This window comes from Ornithorhynchus anatinus, chromosome 7 (assembly GCF_004115215.2).
Source record: "Ornithorhynchus anatinus isolate Pmale09 chromosome 7, mOrnAna1.pri.v4, whole genome shotgun sequence".
Classification (NCBI taxonomy): domain Eukaryota; kingdom Metazoa; phylum Chordata; class Mammalia; order Monotremata; family Ornithorhynchidae; genus Ornithorhynchus; species Ornithorhynchus anatinus.
The window spans coordinates 54,814,056-54,836,370 of NC_041734.1; the positions used below are offsets into that span (position 1 = coordinate 54,814,056).

The 22,315-nt window shown below is 42.8% G+C and overlaps 1 long non-coding RNA gene across 3 annotated transcripts in view; it reads left to right on the forward strand.

Annotated features, from left to right (window-relative positions):
• Positions 1-13,447, forward strand: part of LOC103170765 — a 71,478-nt gene extending 58,031 nt beyond the window's left edge. Inside the window, exons 2-4 of one of the 3 annotated variants that reach the window (XR_003760826.2) lie at positions 10,938-11,290; positions 12,388-12,454; positions 13,263-13,447. This is a non-coding gene — a long non-coding RNA (uncharacterized LOC103170765). The remainder of the gene's footprint in view (positions 1-10,937; positions 11,291-12,387; positions 12,455-13,262) is intronic. The other 2 variants (XR_003760822.2, XR_003760825.2) reach the window with 2 other exon arrangements.
• Positions 13,448-22,315: the final 8,868 nt, after the last annotated feature.

Here is a 22,315-nt window from a genome sequence, read left to right on the forward strand (position 1 = left end):
GTTTGAATAAACTCCACTAACCTTCTTTCAGTTACTATTTGCTTTACCATAATAACAAACAAAAGAAGATTAGTGGAATTTCTATATAATTCAGGGATTTGCCATCTTCTTAAATCCAGTGGTCATTTCCCCCTCAATAATCAATAAACACTCTTCAGTATTCAACAAAGCACTGTACTAAGCAGCGGGAAGAATATCATGAATAAATCAGATTCAGTCCTGGTCCCACACCAGGCTCACAATCTAAAGATAGGGAGGACAGACACTCAGGAACAAAAAACAGACTAAAATATTAAACAAAATCAGAAACAACCATCAGATAAAAACAGCAAATTATTCCTTCACTCACATTTTATCCAGAATTGTGTGTACCCAAGTAAGCCAGTCCTTTTTCTGGGCTTTACTGTCATCCTTTCCTCTACCATCAGGTAGTTCCTGACCTTCCATCCTCAATGCTATGTAGTGTTTCTTGGCCTACAGGCATCTACTGTAGCCATAGAAAATTCTCCAGAATTCTCCTCCCTGACCTACCGAGAAAATCCAGTGTACATATATTTTCTAGAAGCTAATCTTCCTCAGCAGAAAAAACCTGGAAATCTGATTTGAAAAAGGAGCACAGAACACGGCTGGACTGTGACGAGCTCTCCAAGCTGAGCTGCTTAGGGAACTAATAAATCCACCAGGCCTTGGGAAGAGTCTCCTATCCACAGCTTCCTATTGGCCAAGTCATCTTCACCCCCAAACTCACAGTTACCTCTTTATCATATGGCTCTTCCAGATGCTGTCCATAAATCAACACATACTTCCTTGGTTTGTATGCCATATCTCAGGTCTTGGTCAAGCCCATTCATGCAAAGCAGCAAGGCAAAAAGGCGCTCCATCTAGACAGCTAATCTGGAGATATTGTTTGAAGCAATCTTCCCTCAGAGTTGAAATTTGTTGAAAAACTTAATCTGCTGGAGAATTTATTTGTACCAGCAACATATAACAATAATTTTAGAAAAACCACACAACCAACCCTATCCAGTCAAGAAAAACTAAAACTAAAAATTAGCTGCTAAAGGTCATGGTGTGATTTGAGCCTATATCAAAATGGATGGCTAGTAGAGGGTAAAAAGGATGTCTTAATGCGGTCCAAAATAATACCTAGAAACTTCTAGAAATATTGCAGTTTTAAAATGCTGATTCCACTGATGAAATTACATCTCTCGACTGTAAACTCGTTGATGATGATGATGGTATTTGTTAAGCGCTTACTATGTGCCAAGCACTGTTTCTAAGTGCTGGGGGTGATGCAAGGTAATCAGGTTGTCCCACGTGGGGCTCACAGTCTTAATCCCCATTTTACAGATGAGGAATCTGAGGCACAGAGAAAGTCAAGTGACTTGTCCAAAGTCACAAGGCTGACAAGCGACGGAGTTGGGATTAGAACCCATGACCTCTGACTCCCAAGCCCCTGCTCTTTCCATTGAGCCATGCTGCTTGCAGGCTGCTTGTTGTCGGTAGGGAATTTGTCTATGAACTCCATTATATTGTGTTTTCCCAAGCACTTAGTACAGTACTCTGCACACAGAAGGTGCTCAATAAATACCATTGATTGATTGATTGATTGATCCCTGCTTCGGAGCCTGCATTTGCGTTCTACTTGATTCCAAGATTTCTATTTGATTTTTACTCATTATATGTTATTATATCAAATATATGTTATAGTGTGGAACTGATTTCCATATAGACATAGCTCCAATCACATGTGGGATCATGATGCTGTAGACAGCATCCTCCCACTCCTACTTCCCAGAGTTATTTTTCAGGGAAACTGAGGCAGGAAGAGATTTCCCATTAGGAACCCATTTCCCTAATCCTCTCTGAGTTTGACTCAACCTTATTTCAATAAATCCCCCTCGTTTCCTCCTCTCTACATGGATTTAAAGCTTTCATGTTATAGAGTTTCTTTCATTTAATATTGCTTTTCTATCTGTACTCATACTCCAAGGAAACTGGGTAACAGGCACATTTGAAATTAACTGAACAAACAAGGACAGGCAACCTGTCTTTGACATGCAAAAAAGCTGAAGAAAATGTTTTGAAAGCTTTTTCTAAATGTTTAACTGTGGGAAAAATGCTAATTTCTGCATAGGAAACTTCAATAATCTACTTTAAAAAAGAGTAAAAATAGATTCATGGTGGGAATGCACTTAGAAAATAAAAGCTGATTGGCAGCATCAAATATCAACTGAGAATATAGTTTATGCAGAATGGAAATGGAAAACTTCCAGTAACAGTCAAAAACAAGCACTTGGGAAACATTTTATTACTAGAGTCATCGTTTTACTCAATGGTACAAGTGACCAACTTAATCAACAGCACGACAGGATAAAGATGAGATTTGTATATGCCTTCTACTGCTCTCAACACAACTGCATTATAAAATATTATTTTCCCTTTGGGTGCCATTTACAGTTTCTTGGGAAATCATTCTTAGTGATCAGTAGTTATTCAAATTAAATATTTCTTCACAGAGAAATGAAATTTGTGGCACTTTAGGAAAATACTGTGAAGGTTATTACACTCAGTGAAGAATTTTTTAAATTTCCATTTAAGGAGTTACGGGCAGGAGACATTTTCTCTGGAATCCCAGGCTCTCTGCTGAAACTCACTTCAAAGGCAGGGTCAACTAAGCCATTCAAAGTTCAGTCACTTGCTCAGTCAGGCTTGGGAAATTAATCAATGATAGTTCAATCAATCAGTGGTAATTTTTGAGCATTTGTTATGTGCAGAACACTGTATTAAGTGCTTGAGCACTGTATTTAGTACATCACGGATATGTACTATTCATTCATTCTATGAATATGAATTCATATGAATGAATTCTATGAATATGTACTATTCATTCATTCATCATATAGCATTGAGGAATAGATTTTATTTACATTCAGTCAGCACAAAATCACAAGTAGTTCATTGTTTCCTCCAACAGCCTCAGGGCCCCCACAATAGAGTAAATGATTGTAGGAAACACAGTCAATCAATAGTATTTGCTGAACACTTACTTTGTGCAAAACACTGTACTAAGTGATTGAGAGAGAACAATGCAGTTGCTAACCAAGGAGCTTACAGTATAACAAGGAGTTTGCAGTCAACCAAAGTCTTTTTCAATCACCTCCACAATGGAGTTACTATAAGTTCAAATCATTTCTCAACTTCTCCTCTCCTTGTACTAATTCTCTGAGCCTTAAAATGAGCCAAACCTTTTTCCTGATGCCAGGTTAGAAAAGATAGCCACCAAATTAATCAGTCAGTCTGCCCAAGCATGTAGTTAGTTGGACTGTTTTCAGTGAGCATTCAAATCAATAAATGTCACTACTATTATGTATCAAGCACCTTCTAGTTGATTCACTGATTATGAGTGCAGAGTAATTAGGAGAGTACAAGAGAGGGAGAGCATAAATTCCCCACCTTCAAAGGGTTTCAGTCTAAAGGAGGAAGCAGGTGGACAGAAGAGTATTTGTAAATGGTGGGTGCAGGAAGGACATGAATATAATTATGTTGGGATGAAAGAGCTAAAAATCAAGCCATCAATGGTATTTATTGTTTACCATATGCAGAGCACTGGACTAAATGTTTAGGAGAGTACAATAAAATAGAATTGGTAGACAAGTTCTCTTCCCACCAAGCTTCCTGGAGCTTTCAGTCAAGGTGGGGAGCTTAAATAGTAGAATTTACACTTCCATTCAATTGTACATTCTTGTACTTATTTAGATCTAAATTTATTAATATATCTGTGCCTCAGTTACCTCATCTGCAAAATGGGGATTAAGATTGTGAGCCCCTTGTGGGACAGGGAATGTGTCCGACTGATTAGCTTGTATCCACCCCCTCCCCACCCACCCCAGCACTTACTATAGTGCCTAGCACATAGTAAGAGCTTAACAAATACCATAAATAAAAATTACTGGCATGCAAAGTGAAATAATCTTGTAAATATATATGTGTACATTTTATATATACAATTTTATACATGTATGTATATGAATATATACCTTCAGTGAGTATACATTAATAAATGCTAAAGGGATTATATTGATGTAGCATGGAGCATTGGGAATTAATAAGGAAAGGCTTCCAGGAAAAGGTGGAATCTTAGGGGGGCTTTGAAAATTGGACAGGCTATGTCCTGCAGGATTTGGGACTTCCAGGCTATGGGGACAGCATGAGTAAGGAGCTGGGGGTAGAAAAGTCAAAAGCAGTGTTCAGTAAGAAGATGTGCTTGAAGCAAAGTGAAGTGAAGATTACAAGCTGGGAAGTAGCAGGTAGAGACAATATATAAGGGAGAGTAGCTGGAAGATGCTTGTAAGCAGTGGTAAGGAGTTTGGTTTGATGTGGAAATATGAGAACTAGTCCATTCCCCATTTGGAACTTAGGCTGTAGACTGAGAAATATTTCTAGGGATTCTAAAGAGGTAGGAACTGTTCTTCCATTCATCTCTAGATAATCTTCTTCCTAAAAAAGATGGTCTGAGATAGGGAAGTCAGTGGAATAAAGGGAAGGACTCGAGCTAGGGCCTGAAAATATCTTCATGGGCAAGAAATACTGTCTAATACTCCCCTAATGAAAGCACCTCTGCCAACATTCAAAGGATGACTAAAATCATGGGAGGGCCAGGGTTTGTGTTTCTTCACTCATCCCTAGCCTCCCTCCCTTATCCCAAACATCTCACTAATTAAATTAATGACAACTTGTCTTCCCTGCTGCTCTCTCCTGAGTAAGTGTCCTCTTCCCACATTCTGAGAAAAGGAAAGAGTCGTCCAGCTCTTCACCCCCCAACATTGCTTTGCACCATTCCCCTGCCCCCTATATTTATCCTCAGGGATTTCAATGTCCCTATGGACTCCCCCAGCCAAAATCTTTCTCTACTCCTGAACTCTGCCAATCTCCTGTTCCACTCCATCTCATCAGCTTGGGAACACTCTGGATCTCATCATCACCAGTCATTGCTCCATTTCAAACCTCACTAACAGTAAAATTCTAATCTCTGACCACAGCTTTCTCTCCCCAACAAATGCCCCCACACAAAACAGTCCTCTCCCTGCACAGAAAACCCCATTTCCTCGACCCCCTCCAGTATTATTGTGCCTGGTACATAGAAAACACTTAACCAATGCCATAATTAATATTATAATTATTACTGATCCCAGGCCATCAATCAATCAAAGGTATTTATTGAGGGCTTACTGTTTGGGAGAGAATGATATAGTTGGTAGACAAGAACCCTGCCTGCAAGGAACTAGTAAGGGGAGATTATCCCATTAGAGAAGGAGTTTTGCCTAATTGATAGAGAATGGGCCTGGAGGTCAAAAGGATTTGGGTTCTAATTCTGGCTCCACCACTTGACTGCTGTGTGACCTTGGACAAGTCAATTCACTTTTCTTTTCCTCAGTTACCTCATCTGGAAAATGGAGATTAAGACTGCGAGCCCCCATGTGGGACAGCGACTGAGTCCAGCCCAATTATTGTTTATCTGCCCCAGCACTTAGTACTGTGCCTAGCACTTAGTAAGCACTTAACAAATACCATTTTAAAAAAAATTAGGACTCCCTACCTACTGAGCCTCCCCTCTCCTGATGCTCAAATCAACATCTTAAATACTGCCCACTCCACCATTATCTCATTTCCTCGCCCTCCCATGCCCCTATCCTTCTGTCAGTCTCACATTTCTGACCCCCAGCTTTGGATCATTTCCTTAATCTACTTCCTCCTCTCTTGTGCTCATGCTTTGGAGTATTGTCCATGCTTGGGAAGGAAGGACTAGAAGTGAGAGACCGAGCAAGGAAGGGCAAGACTGAAAAGGTCACTGCTCTGTGTCTTAGAAATGTTCATGCAAGAATACACACAGTTCTTCTATAACATGGGTATAGCACGCTGTGGTACTTTCTAAATGTCCGCTGTTGTGTGTACATCTAACGTGCACAAACACAGATGTCCAAACTGTTTCTCTGACACTGTAACAACCCCCCATCCTAACAAGCTTGTGTAACTGCTTAATCGCTCCCTAATTTCCTAATAAACTTCTAGCCCAAATGTTCAGTGGAAACATGCCTAGAGAAAGAATTGAGTGTATTCGAAGCTCTTTAAAATTACCAGGATAAATTTCTCTCGTTTTAACTTGTTGTTGAGGTTCTGTACTAACTATGCTTGATTCCAGTTACCCACAGATTCCATTCTGAGAAACAGAGATATGGAGTGACACAAAATGATCATAAGCTGAGTGTAAAATGGCAAAAGGACCAGATTTCACATTTGGCTCCATTTTCCTTTAAAGAGGGAAGGAAGAACTGAAAGCGTTTATTAGAAACACCAATTAATGCCTCAATCTTCCAGTTAAACAGGAGAGACATCCAGAAGTATACTGCCTCCTGATTCAAAAACCAAATCTTCACAGGACAAGCCCAGTGGTTACAACCAAATCCTGACTGATTCTTATCGATTTTGGCAGTGTTTGCTGTTTTTCAATCCCTTTAGATGAAGCAGGACACTTTGGTGCTATTAAAAAAGCACCAAGACATGAGATTTTTCAAAAACTTTTGTTGGTTTTACCTCATGCAGGCATGGCCCGTGGGTGTTATGTCTGTCCATCTGCATTTGTTTTCAATGTCCTAGGAGTTCAGCTCTAAGTTTACTTTGCATGTTGTGCTTGGCAGGAGGATATATTTTAATATCATTGGTTGACTGCTGCTATCTTAGTGCCAGTCAGCTCTGATGTTTTGAATGGGATAAAGTATTGCCTCAGGTTTCTGCAAGCATTTCTGTATGGAGCATCAGAAAGGAACAAGGTATGGAGAGCTGTTTGGCTAAAATTTCCATTAGATGGGGTGGTCTTACATCTGAAAGGAGAAAGCCAATGGCTAGGGCCACTTCCTGCCTGCTCCCTGCAGTCAAGCCTGAATTCCCAACATCTAGAGCATTAGAGAGACTGCAGAGGTTTTAATGGCAAGCAGTGTTGGTGTCATACAGCACAAATCTCCTCCCTGCCTCCAATTTCTCCCCTCTTCATCCAAACTTCACTCTTCTTTTTGGATCATTTTTCTAAAACATCATTTTGAGCACACCTCCCAACTCCTCCTCCAATAGTCACCTATTCCTCTTCTCATTAAGCAGATACTTTTGACCACTGGCTTTAAGACACCCAATTAGCTCTCTTCCCCCTACTTATCCTCATTCGTCTCTCACTGCACTCACTTGGCTCCTCACGGAAGCTAACCTACTCACTATGATATCAACTAGTAATAATAATTATGGTATATTTTAAGCACATACTATGTACTAGGCATTGTGCTAAGCACTGGGACAGATACAGTGCAGTATAACACAAGGCCACACAGCTCCTACTTCACATGGGGTTCACAGTCTAAGACAGAGAGAACAGGAATCTCCAATTTACAGATAGGGAAGCTGAGGCACAAAGAAGTGCCTTGTTCTCTTCCCTCTCACTACTTACCTCATACTCATGCTCTCCCTTTGGCCTGGAATTTCCCTCTTCCAATATATCTGGCAGACCACTGCTCTCCCCTTCCAGGCCCTTCTGAAATCATACCTCCTCCAGGAAGCTTTCCCTGATTCATTTATCATCTCTCCCTCTTATAATCACCCTACTGCCACTTCAGTATTTCCACATCACCTAAGCCCTTGAGTGCTCGCTCCTTCGTCCCCACTCTGTAGCACTTAGGTACAAATCCATAAACTCTTTTATTTCCCCCTAACTGTAATTTACTCTAGTGTCTGTTTCTCCTACTAGATTGGAAATTCCTTGAGGGCAGGGATCATGTCTAGTAACCCTATTATACTCTCCAATATCCTTAGTAAAGTCTATTGATTGGCTGATTGATTATAACCTGTAAAGGAGGAGCCTGAGGACTGCCCCCTCTAAGCACAATGCTGTGCACATAGTAAGCACTCAATAAACATGATTGAATGGATTATTTTAGCTACTTACTTTAATGCTGCTTGGATTTGTTTAACCTTTAATCGTACTGTTTGAAGTTTATGATTGCAATTGATTCTTTCTGTTCTGAAGAGAGGGAAGGAAATGTTGGAAAAATTCCAGAAAGTTCTCTCCTGATGGTTTCAATTTTGCCAGCCAAGTATCTGGCAAGATCAATGGGATAAATGATGGAAGGAGTGGAGACAATGGGGTTTCAAGGGAAGTTTGGAAGAGTAAATGGGGGATGTAGGTATAGAATTTGATGAGGGAAGAATCAAAATGTTGTCAGGTATAGTAGAATAGAGTGAGCCTGTAATGACAGATGTGGGGCTGGTTCCTGGATTTTCACTGCTTATTTTCACTGTGTCCCAGGGTTGGGGGGGAACTGTAAGAATGATGATGATGATGATGATGATGGTATTTGTTAAGCATTTACTATGTGCCAAGCATTGTTCTAAGAGCCGAAGGGAGGGATACAAGGTAATCAGGTTGTCCCATGTGGGGCTCACAGTCTTAATTCCCATTTTACAGATGAGGTAACTCAGGCACAGATAAGTTAAGTGACTTGCCCAAGGCACATAGCTGACAAGTGACAGAGTCAGGATTAGAACCCACGACAGTTGACTCCAAGCCCATGCTCTTTCCACTAAGCCATGCTGCTTCTCTCAGAATGACAAAGGGAAAGGAGAACAAGAAAGTGGACATTGGTGGAGAGAGCTGTGTTAAGAATTTGCATTTTCACATCAAGGGAGGGAAGAGTGCACAGGGAATATAGAAGATCTATGAGAGCCTGGTATAAAAGGGAGTGGGTCCAGAGATTGGAGGTTATAGTAGTGGTGAGGGTCACATTTGCAGGGGAAGGGTCGGGTTAAGGAAGCTGGCTAGAAAGCTGTGGTCAGAAAGTGGTAAATCAGAGTTGGTAAATTAGAGATGGTGAGGTATTTTGAGATTATTAGATCCATTGCTTGTCCATACTGATGGATAACTGAGGCAGAGTGAAGTAGGAGGTCAGTACCCAGGAACAGGATATGGTTGGTTAAAATATTGGAGGAATCATCAACTTGGAAGTTGAAATGCCCAAGGATCAGAGTTGAAGAAGAGTAGAAAGGGGATGTGTGTTTATGGTGTGTGTGTGTGTGTGTGTGTGTGTGTGTGTGTGTGTGTGTGCTTGCCAGCTGTTCTCATTATAGCAGTGATATTCCACATACTGACTCTACTTTGTGAGAAGGAAATTCTACATATCTGATAAATAAGGGTGTATTTGCAGCTCCCCCTCTGGACTGTAAGCTCCTTGTGTGCAGGGAACGTGACTATCAATTGTAAACTCCCAAGTGTTTAGTGCAGTGCTTTTCACACAGTAAGCACTCAATCAATAGAATTGATTGATTGCTTGATTTGCACTATACAAGTGAAGTATCAGGTGGCACGCATCCAGGGAAAGTGGAAGTGCCTTAAAGATGAGGTTGGACCATTCAAACAAAGGTTATGACTTTAAGGGCAGTCACCAATCAACCAATCAATCCTCTCCACTCCTACAACCAATTTCCACATGTTACGGCCAAAGCCTCCACCTCCATTTCAGTCTCTTCTCGCTGTTGTCTATTTACCTGTGGGCAGAACAAATAATCTTTAACTGTCCATCTGACCATCTTAACTGCCCTCCTCAAAAGCTTACAGTGGCTTTCTGTTGTCACATGCATCAGATCAAAACTCTTAACCATGACTTTCAGTGGTTCTCCTTCATCTGACTCATTATATTCCCTTAATCTTCTATCACACTCCAGCTCATGCTCTCTACTCTGTTTAGGCAAACCTGCCAACCATTCCCTTTCACAATTTTATTGCCACTGAGCCACTGCATGCTCAAATGCTCCTCCTCAGATCAGTAAATCAATTAATCAATCAATGGTATTCAGTTAGCACGCACTTATTGTGTGTGCAAAGCACTGTTCTAAGCTCTTGCAAGAGCACAGTGCAACAGAATTGGTAGACATATTACCTGTCCACAAGTCTAGAGGGAGGAGCTTCGAATAATAATAATAATAATAATAATTGTGGTATTTGTTAAGTGTTTACTATGTGCCAAACATTGTTCTAAGCGCTGGGGTGGATACAAGGTAATCAGATTGTCCCATGTGAGGCTCACAGTCTTCATCTCCATTTTACAGATGAGGTCACTGAGGTACAGAGAAGTTAAGTGACTTGCTCAAAGTCACACAGCTGACAAGTTGCAGAGCTGGGATTAGAACCCATGACCTCTGATTCCCAAGCCCGTGCTCTTTCTGCTAACTCACGCTGCTTCTCTATGCCCCTTCCACCTCTTTTTTACCAATTGGAGTTCTTCTTCTCCTTCAGAGCTCTCTCAGAGACCCAAATTAAGCTTCCAGCTCTCCCAGGATTTATGTATTGCTTTGAAATCTTGTTTCTATTTCTATCAGTATCCTTAAGTTTCATCAATCAATTGTATTTTTAATGCCTACTGAGTGCAGAAGAAGGCAGTGGTAAACTATTTCCATATTTTTACCAAGAAAACTCTATGGATAAAGTACCTAAACAATTGCAGATGGACGTGGTGCATTCTGGGGGACATGTCCACTTAGAACAGTGCTTGGCACACAGTAAGCTCTTAACAAATACCATCATTATTATTATGGGTCCATAGAGTCTCTGTGGGTCGGAAACAACTTAAAAGCATAAGACAAGTTTGAGTGCAGAGCACTAAACTTCTTGAGAAAAAGTGGAAAAGCAAGAGACAGATGAGAAAGGGAGAATAGAGTTTGGCATAAGACAAGACTGAGGGCAGAGCGCTATGCTAAGTGCTTGGAGAAGAACAAGTCCCCTTCCCACAAGGAGTTTACATTCAAAACTAGTTGGGGGAGGAGTTTGTGATATCAATTAACCCTTGCATTTTTAATCTAAATAAATCTTTTCTTTCTGTGTTTTGTGATTTCTTTTTTAGATTCATCCTTCTTCTTCTGTTATTCCCCTCAGTGCCCAGTATGATCTGCTCAAAGGAAGTGCTCAATGAATACTGTTCTATTTGTTGTTGATGATGATGATGATGATTATGATACTGATGATCATCCACTGCAACAGCACCATCATTGTCATCATCATCATCATCATCATCATCATCATCATCGTCATTGCCATCATCAACTTTTTGTAAAGGTTTTTACATTTCCAAGCAATCACCATGGCTGCTGGCCTGAAATATCTGCTTTCTTGGATTGATCTGATCATAGCAGTCTGTCACCACACCAAGAGGTGATTCCCCATTTATTCTCAGGGGTTTTCCCTGCTGAGGAAAAAGTGAGTGCTTCTTTGTGCTCAAAGATGATTTCAATGTAAAACTCCCACTCCCCAAGCCTCACTCACTGGCTAGCTCAGGCCTGTGAGAGAAACTGAATGAGTCAGCTTCCTAAAGCCTGGAGCCTATCAACCCTGCCAAGCTCTGGTGGGAAGTGAGGATGGGGCCAGCCTCTCTTCTAGTGTCTTTGGACAGTCCACCATAGCTGGGATGTCCTGAGTTGGAATGACAGGATGCTCCAGATGGGAGTCAATCACTGACTGGGACCTGTCCAAGAGCTCTTTGGCCACAGGAAGAATTTGGATACTTTGGAGCCAAATGATCAAAAATGAAAATGGGAAATCTAAAGAAGAAAGGGAGTGCCTTCTCTGAATGCCCTCCAAGGGATGATACACACCTCAGTGCCCATGTTCTCTCAGTCAATCAATCAATATCAATCAATGGTCTCTATTGAGCACCTACTGAGTGCTAAGCACTGTACTAAGTGACTCGGCTAGTACAGGAGTATCAAAGAGACAGGTCCCACCCAAAGCAGCAGCAGATCTCTGGGGAGGTCACTCTCCACTTCCAAGCCCAAGGACGTGAGAATCAGGGTGCAATCAGAGGGCATGAATTCAGATTTTGTGTATTAAATGGGTTCCTATTTCATTTCCCTTTTAGTCTTTTCAAAACTGACTTGTCTCTAGGCAGCAGCCTAACCAAAACCAAGTGAGGACCCTGAGCAAATCCAGATAAAGTCCTGGTCATGGATCTTTTGCCCAAAGTGAAGTCCTCAAGGAGAGCAGACCTCTCCCACATCCCCACTATCCCCACCACCATTACCCTTCCCCTAGAGGACACAACTCTGTGAGTCCCCAGAAATCCTTTCTATTATTAGATCAGCAATCCTTTCTATTTTAAAGACCAAGCTCACTGGTGCTCATACAAGATGATGAAGTGTTGGTTTAATTAGTTTCAAAAAACCCCATTGATCTTACAAGTCCATTAACATTGGGAACAATAAATAACAAAACTGGACTTCTAAAATTTGGGCTTCACTTAGCGATGCTTCACTTGAGTTTTTGCTCTTCCTCTTGTCTCCATTTCTCTACACACACAGGTCTTGAAGCTATCTGTATCCAGCCTGGGATATCCTGCACCTAGTTGATAAGACGAAGACCATGACGGTAATTGTTAAGTGCTCACTATGTGCCAGACGCTGTACCAAACTCTGGGGTGGGTACAAGAAAATCAGATTGGACACAGTCCTGGTCCAGCTCCCAGTCTCAATCTCCATTTTGCAGATGAAGTAACTGAGGCTTAAAGAAGTGACTTGTCCAAGGCCACATAGCGGACAAGTGGCGAAGCAGGGATTAGAATTTATGTCCTTTGCCGGCTCAGAAAAACTGAAACGATGCAGAGCCATCTCCAAGGTAGAGGGCCCAAGGGGCTTCCACCCTTCCCGGTGAGCCCAATTCCTAACACTCCGAGCCGTCGCCGAAGTAGGCTAGGAGCAGTGATGTGTCTGAGTCACTGGAGTTTCAGCCAACCACTCCCAGTCTCCTTGCCGCCTCACGTTGTGGCAGCTGCTCAGGTCTTGCTCTCTAGGAAGGGTGGAGGCCTCAAGGGCTGCTGGGGGCCCTGACAGGAAAAGCCAGGCAAGGAGGTGGCAGAGGAGTTTGGTTGAGAGAGAGATTTAAGGGTTGAACTTTCACTCTTTAAACTCCTCCCCTGCCCCCCAACTCCTCCACCTCACTCTCTACCCTCAAATGAGGCCCCTAACAAGTTGGTTACCCTGAGTCCCGCACCTCACAAGAGACTCTCCTGAGTCCATGTAAATCGAACGCTATCCATCAATCAGTGGTATTTATGAAGTGCTTGCTATATACAGAGCATAGTATTAAGCAGTTGGTAGACTATAATAGAGTAAAATGACCTAAACCCTGACAGTTTCTTGTCATTTAAACCAGATTCACTTTAATTCTGCATCCACAGTGAAAAGCTTAACCATATTTCAGAAACCAAAATGGTAACCTGAGAAGATACAGGACATCTGGGCAAAAGTTTGAGCTTCAAACCTTCAATCACCTCTCCATTTTCCTTCTCAAGAAACTCTCATGAGGACACAATGCTTGTAAACTACTCCTGAACTCAGAGGATTAAAGATATTGAAACCAAAATTATGTGGTAGAGTTTTTTCGGGTAGTTTGCTGACACAAAATAAAACCTTCAAGAGTGAATCAGAGGGGCAAAAAGCACCTAGCAACTTTGGTCGATTCCTGGATCTGAGCTGCGTGATTGAGAAGGCCGCTGCAAGATGGCAGAGCAGTAGCTTCTGCTGCAGCTAAAGTGAGTACCTGTGGGAGTTTCACTCTGCAGATTCTGTGAGAGGAGGCAACAGGAAGAGAAACAAAAGAAGAGGAAGCCTGGGGAGAGAATAACCCTTATTTACCATATTTATCGCTCCCACACCCTGGCATAGTACACAGATATGACAGGTGCCCATCTCTGGGGAGAGACAGCACAGTATTCTGGGAATGGCCTTCTTTGCAGAGAATGACGAGGGGAAAGAACATCATAGCTCCGCTAGGGGATGAGGTCTTAGTGTTTAGTGCTTTCCACCTCTATAGACAGAGTCTCCTCTCTCCCATCGATCAGTCAATCATTTTTATTGAGTGCTTCCTGGGTATAGAACACTGTTATAAGCCCTCGGGAGAGTACAATATAACAGAATTCATAGACATCTTCCCTGCCCACAGTGAGCTTACATTCTAGGGGCAGTGTGTGTGTGTGTGTGTGTGTGTGTGTTCTTCATATCTGAAGATAACACAAGTAGTAATATTTATGAGAGCATTATCCATGCATGCAAATATGACCACCTGTGACTATCACTTTCTTCTACATTGTTTGCAAATGAAGATCAAGATCTTGGCTGCACCAGTAGTTTTGTCCCAGACTAGGACCTGTCTTTATGTTTTTTGCCCATCTCTTGGTATCCTGAACTTTCCAGGTCCCAGACAGCCTGTACAAGATCAATCAGTTGCATTTATCGGGGTACTTACTGTGTGCAGAGACTGTTCTAAGCCCTTGGGAGAGTACAGTATAACAAAGTTGATAACCAGATCTTCCTAATAATAGTCATGGTTATGATAATTGCCCTAGGTAATAATAATAATTATAATTATGATATTTGTTAAGTGCTTACTATTCATTCAATAGTATTTATTGAGCACTTACTATGTGCAGAGCACTGTACTAAGCACTTGGACAAGTCGGCAACAGATAGAAACAGTCCCTGCCGTTTGACGGGCTTACAGTCTAATCATATGTGCCAAGCACTGTTCTGAGCACTGGGGTAGATACAGTGTAATCAGGTTGTCCCTTGTGAGGCTCCCTTTCTTAATCCCCATTTTACAGATGAGGTAACTGAGACACAGAGAAATTAGATGGCTTGCCCAAGGTCACACAGCAGTCAAGTGGCGGAGCCAGAATTAGAACCCACGTCCTCTGACTCCCAAGCCCATGCTCTTTCCACTAAGGCACGCTGCTAATAATGTTGGTATTTGTTAAGCGCTTACTATGTGCAGAGCACTGTTCTAAGCGCTGGGGTAGACACAGGGGAATCAGGTTGTCCCACGTGGGGCTCACAGTCTTAATCCCCATTTTACAGATGAGGGAACTGAGGCACAGAGAAGTTAAGTGACTTGCCCACAGTCACACAGCTGACAAGTGGCAGAGCTGGGATTCGAACTCATGAGCCCTGACTCCAAAGCCCGTGCTCTTTCCACTGCGCCACGCTGCTTCTCGCGTGCTTCTGCTACTCATAGCTGCTACCAGTATTCTTTGACTATAGACATTATCCCTCTTGAAACTGTACCCCTTATACTCAGCCCAGCTCCACAGTATTTATGTAAATATCCTTATTCTCTCCTATTCCTCCTTTCCTTAATTTATCTTACTGTCTGTTTCCCCACCATAGACTATAGGCTCCTTCAGAGATCACGTCTACCAAGTCTTTTATATCACACTTTCCCAGTGCTCAGCACACAGTAAGCACTCGATAATTATCACTGATTGGTTGATAGAAAGCCGAACTGAAATGTCCTTCACGATCTAAGATGCTGCTCCTAACTGTGAATTCCATGGGTATGAAAGTGAACAGAAACACCTGTCCTGGACCCCATGTTCCTTGCCCCCTGGTTTCACTGAGGACCCGGCCTGCCTTGGGACAAAGCCTGACCCATCACGTTGTTCCCATTTGGGCTTCAGTCATCTTGAGTTTTGTCCTCATGCCAGGTGTGCTGGGTCTGCCTTCGGGCCCCCTTTCATCACCTATTGGGACTTGGAAATGGAAGCTGCTGGTGGCAGGGGTTTCCAGGAGGCCCCAGCCATGTCAAGATCAATGAATAGGGAATGATTTAATCAGCAGCAGGTGGCAGTCCAAATCCAGAAAGGCCGTGACAAATCTGGCAAAGAACGGATGAGCAGAGAATTGCAGAGGTCATCACCTCGCTCACAGCTTCCTTTGGTTGTTAAGTTAGTAAAAGGGACAGTTTTATCTTCCTGCTCCTGAATGTCTTTGTTTCCTCTTACTGTTTCCACAGCCCATCTGTACAGCCTATTTCTACAAGATTGGGTGCAATAATTATGGACTTATTTTGACACAATCACAGGGAAATCAACAGGGATTCTAGCGGATTCACTTACGAAATCAATCTCTACAAAGCTTGATGCTAAATGAGTCTTTTAATTTACATATTGCAAGTAAACGGAGAACCAGCAAATATTTTCTAAACTAGTTAAATGTTTTTAAGAAACTCTGCTGATTCAATCTTTAATCCTTTCTAACAGAAAAAGGAGAGACGACCCTTCCCACTTCCCTTAGGTAAATATAATTTCAAACGCTGTGCCTATATAATGTTCCTGCTGTCGTTACAGCTGTCATTGTGACTACTGCAGCTGAAATGAAGAATGGAGTGTTGTACCTCATCTTTGAATTTCCTGCCTTTTGTTGGTGTGTGTGAGTGTGTGTGAGTGTGTGTGTGTGTGTGTGTGATAGCCTTGATGTTGTTCGAGCATCTCTGTGTATATTTAATTTCCTCTTTTTCTTTCCAAAGAGCAAACAACAAAAAAGCAACTCATCCTTCACAGCTAGTTATAAAAGTATAGTCTTAAACTGGAACTTCATAGGGTCTTTTACTAAACCATGTAAATATGTGGTTAGGCAATTAATTGGATATTGTTTGCTTAGTCAAGCAAGTACTTGGTCAGAGATGTCATATATACTTAAAAGCATGGGTCATTTGCCTGCGAAGCGTACCAGAAACTCAGAGATCAGACTCCCTCTCAAAGGCCCAATCAGGCAGGGGAAAACCCTAGAATGGTGAACAAGGAGATAGTCTCATTTATCACCTCTCACCTTTCAGTGAGGAGCAGCATGGCCAAGTGGAAAGAGCCCAACACCTGCGAGTCAGATAACCTGGGTTCTAATCCCAGCTTCACTACTTGCCTGCTGTGTAATCTTGGTCAAGTCACTTAACTTAGTTTCCTCATCTATAAAATGGGGAACTGTTCTCCCTTCTACTTAGACTGTGAGCTCCATGTGGGGCAGGGATTATTTCTGACCTGATTAACTTGTCTCTACCCCAGTGCTTAGAACAGTGCTTAGGATGTAGGGCTTAACAGAAACCAAATACAAATACAAATAATTATAATAAGGACTTTGCTGTTGCCGGTGTGATCAACAACCCTAGAACTGCAGGAAATGATAAAGTAATAGGGTGAGGAGGGAGAAGGGAAGGAGAGACAGAAACAGAGACCCAGAGGTAGAGAGTGTGAGAGAGAGAGAGAGGAAGACAAAAGTGAGAGAGAAAGAAATCGAGGTTGGGGGTGGTGAGCAAGAACAGAGAGGAAGACATTACCCTGACCTCATTTAGCTTAATTCTTAAGCCTAAAAATAACAAAAGATTCTGAGAAACATGTGGAGGGGTTTCAATGTGTATAGATTTCCTGTATCTAGTTACTTCTTTTAAATCAGTTTCATTGCATCCTTTAGGATGGAAACCAGAACAGAACACAAGCAACGTACATCCAGTAATTTTCCTCCTCTGCACCATCTCTGAGTAAATTTTGTACTCATTCTTTCTGGGCATTTTTTCTTTAGAAGCAATAGCATGGATTTTAATGGGAGAGGTGTTAAACACAAAATGGCTGCCCAATGAACAGTCAACTGTCAAAGAGAGAGAGGAAGCACCTAGTTGGGAAAGATGAAGAAAAGGAAAGAGGTTTGTCTAAAGTGTCACCACAAAAACCCCCTTCAAAAATCTCCCAGCTGGGATTCCCAGCACTGATCTTATTACAGAATTTTATACTGGTCCATACTCTCCTCCAGAGATACCAACTTTTCATTTTTAACCCAGGGATGAAAAAGAGCCAGGGATTTTAGTGGTGGTGACAATTGGGAGGGAATAACAAGCCTCAGAGAGTTAATAGGTCAGAAAAACACCAGTTTGGGTCTTCTCAGCTCTGACCAAAAACTCTCAGGTCTGGTCAAGGCCCTGAGATGAGCAAGTCTGAGAATCCAGTCAGAAAACTGTGGGAATGTTCATCCCCGGCTGTTCCTATGGAGTGGTCACCTCCACCCTCCCCCGAAATGACTCAGTGGCTTGGCCCAGGATGTCAACAATCCCAGGGCATATTTTTGTGGTACAAGAAAAGACTCAAAGACACATCTCCTCCAAGAGGCCTTCCAAACTAAACTGCTTCCCTGAGAAGCAGCGTGGCTCAGTGGAAAGAGCACGGGCTTTGGAGTCAGGGCTCATGAGTTCGAATCCCAGCTCTGCCACTTGTTGGCTGTGTGACTGTGGGCAAGTCACTTCACTTCTCTGTGCCTCAGTTCCCTCATCTGTAAAATGGGGATTAAGACTGGGAGCCGCACGTGGGACAACCTGATTCTCCTATGTCTACCCCAGCGCTTAGAACAGTAGTCGGCACATAGTAAGCACTTAACAAATACCAACATTATTATTACATTATTATTGCTAAACCCTTTATTTTTCCTTCTCATCCTCCCCTCTATATTGACTACGAACTTGGCTTTTTACCCCTTAAGCACTATCAACTCACTCCAGCCCTACAGTGTCTATGTAAATATTCCTACACTCTACTAAAAAATGGTGGTATTTGCTAAGTGCTTACTATGTGCAAAGCACTGTTCTAAGCGCTGGGGGTTATAAGGTGATCAGGTTGTCCCACGTGGGGCTCACAGTTTTAATCCCCATTTTATAGATAACTGAGGCATAGAGAAGTTAAGTAACTTGCCCAGTCACACAGCTGGTAAGCGGCAGAGCCAGGATTAGAACCCTACACCTCTGACTCCCAAGCCCGGTCTCTTTCCACCGAGCCATGCTGCTTCTCTACTATTTCCCCTATCCTTAATCCACTTTACTATCTCTCTCTCCCACCTCCCTGGGCTATAAGCTTCTTGCGGGAAGAGATCATGACTTGTATTGTATTGTACTTTCCCAAGCTCTATGTACAGTGTTCTGCACATAGTAAGTGCTCAAAAAATACCACTGATTAAGTGATTAATTGACCTAGCAAAACTAGAGGCCATCAAGCAGAGGCATTCAGATGCAGAGAAAGGCAAGATTCACATAAACAAAGCAGTTGTTTTTTCACCTATAACTGACGCATAAAGACCATAACCTCCCCAACTCTCCCCAAAGCCAAAATCTTTCTGCTAAATTGGACAAACCATCTGACGGGACCCCGTTAGTTCTGTTCTTGGTCCTTATCTGTGCAGCTCCAGTCCAAGGCTGAGTTCGTCTGTTTTTCATCTCTCTAACCACAAGAAGGTCACAATAGCACGGACAGAAATTTGGACTTCACAGTCTGGGAAAACTTCCCTCATAAACCTGACTTGATACATCTGTCTCACTGGCCTCCAGAATCGGAACAAGGCTTCCAGTTGGCCTCTGGCCACTTGCTTGTGGTTCAGTCAGATAATGAGCTGGTGGAACTTCCTTGTCCCCATCAAAATCAACACTCCAGTGGCCTAAGGGAGATGGGCCCTTAACCCTGCCTGCTGCCAAGATCAGAGTCTGGGTTATACTCAGAGGTGTGCCAGGGATACACTTAGTCAGCAGAGGGAAATGGGGGCATGGCCCAGCCCTGTTGAACACCTGACACAGAGTTAAGGCCAATTAGAGCAAACCCGCAGGCCTCCAGTCACTTCAGAAATGCTCGAAGAATTTGTAAGGAACCTAAGATCTTAGATTTCTCTCCCTCTCTTTACCAGTCAGTGGGAATTATTCAGTCCCTACTCTGGGCAGAGCCTTGTATTAAATAACTGTGAGAGTACAATGGGAGCAAAAGATATGCTTCCTGCCTTCTAGGAATGTACAATCCAATAGGGAGTCAGGGAGAGGTGGAAGGCAGATTCAAATGACAAAGAGTAAGAGAAGGAGAACAAGAAGGATGCAACTGTTAGTAGCGAGAGTACGATGGGATGAAATAGAGAAGCAGCATGACCTAGAGGCAAGAGCACGGGCTTGGGAGTCAGAGGACGTGGTTTCTAATCTCGTCTCCACCACTTGTCTGATATGTGACCTTGGGCAAGTCACTTCACTTCTCTGAAGTGGGAGTCTGAAGGTCAAGGGTTCTAATCCCGGCTCCCCCACACATCTGCTGTAGTACCTTGGGCAAATCACTTAGGTTATCTGGGCTTCAATTACCTCATCTGTAAAATGGGGAATGAGACTGTTAGCCCCATGTGAGACTGTGTCTAACCTAATTTGCTTATATCCACTCCAATGCTTAGTACAGTGCCTGGCACATAGTAAGGGCTTAACAAATACCAGAATTATTGTTACTGGAATTAGCACCCGGCACATAGTAAGCACTTAACAAATACCATAAAAAAACAGAGTGGTTAAGAGACTTGCCCAAGATTTCACAGCAGGACAGAGGCAGAGCTGGGACTAGAACCCAGGTCTGCCAACTCCTGGTCTTATGCTCTTTACATTAGGCAAAGCTGTCTTCCTCCAGAAGTCTCTCATTCATCATCATCATCATCATCATCTTCAACATCATCATCAACATGGCATTTGTTAAGTGCTTTCTATGTGACAGGCATTGTACTAAGTGGTGGAGTGGATACAAGGAAATTGGGTTGGATACCCAATTGTCAACTCGCCCTTCTGTGCCATCTAAGTCCTTGAACTACCACAGCAACCTTAAGACTTTTGTTCTCATATGTCCCCAGTCTCATCTATTTTGCCACCGACCCCCTTTCCCACATCCTCCCTCTGACCTGGAACTCCCTCCCCCTCCAAATATGTCAGAACACTAGTCTCCCCACCTTCAAAGCCTTATTAAAATCACATCTCCTTCTCTTCCCCAGTTAAATATTCTTTTGCTCTGCTCCCTCTCCCTTTTGTGGCATCTATGAGCTTGAATCTGAATTCTTTAGGCACTTAGTTTTCAGCCCCTCCTCAGCCCTACAACGCTTTTGTACATGCCTGTAAATAATAATAATAATAATACTGATGATGATGGCATTTGTTAAGCGCTTACTATGTGCCAAGCACTGTTCTAAGTACTGGGGTAGATACAAGGTAATCATGTTGTCCCACGTGGGGCTCACAGTCTTAACCCCCCATTTTACAGATGAGGTAACTGAGGCACAGGGATGTTAAGTGACTTGCCCAAAGTCACAGAGCTGACAAGTGGAGGAGTCAGGATTAGAACCCATGACCTCTGACTCCCAAGTCTGGGCTCTTTCCACTAAGCCACGCTGCTTCTCTAATATTAATATCTGTCTGCCCCTCTAGATCACAAGCTCATGGGCAAGGAAATGTATCTACCAACTCTGTTGTATTGCCCTCTTCCAAGTGCTTAGTACAGTGCTCTGCACACAGTAATTGCTCAATAAATCATTGATTCAATTGACTGAATATCCATTCCTCCCTCTACCTGTTAATTTAGGTATCTGTCCTACTAGATTGCCAAGTTGCTTGAAGACAGGGATCATGTTTTCTAATCCTTTTGTTCTGTTCTAAGGGCTTGATATAATGTACTGCACTCAGAAGGCATTCAGTAAACTCTAATCAATCAATCCATGGCATTTACTGAATGATTACTGTGGGAAAAGGACTGTACTAAGCACTCAAGAGAGTACAATACAATAGAGTTGGTAGAGACATTCCCTGCCTGCCGGTACCTTACAGTCTGGAGGAGGAGCCTATAATCTGGAGGGGAGCTTGTGATGATATTAGAGAATCAGCGTGGCTCAGTGGAAAGAGCCTGGGCTTTGGAGTCAGAGGTCATGAGTTCGAATCCCAGCTATGCCACTTGTCAGCTGTGTGACTGTGGGCAAGTCACTTAACTTCTCTGTGCCTCAGTTGCCTCATCTGTAAAATGGGGATTAAGACTGTGAGCCCCACGTGGGACATCCTGATTCCCCTGTGTCTACCCCAGTGCTTAGAACAGTGCTGGGCACATAGTAAGTGCTTAACAAATACCAACATTATCATTATTATTAATCAATCAATCCATGGCATTTACTGAATGATTACTGTGGGAAAAGGACTGTACTAAGCACTCAAGAGAGTACAATACAATAGAGTTGGTAGAGACATTCCCTGCCTGCCGGTACCTTACAGTCTGGAGGAGGAGCCTATAATCTGGAGGGGAGCTTGTGATGATATTAGAGAAGCAGCGTGGCTCAGTGGAAAGACCCCGGGCTTGGGAGTCAGAGGTCATGGTTTCTAATCCCAGCTCTGCCACTTGGCAGCTGTGTGACTGTGGACAAGTCACGTCACTTCTCTGTGCCTCAGTTGCCTCATCTGGAAAATGGGGATGAAGACTGTGAGCCTCACGTGGGTCAACCTCAGCACTTAGAACAGTGCTCTGCACATAGTAAGCACTTAACAAATACCAACATTATTATATTATATGATTGGGAGGCCTGTGTGGAACAGGGACAATGTCTGGCCTGATTATCTTGCAGCTACCCGAGCTATTTGCACAGTGTTTGGCATATAATA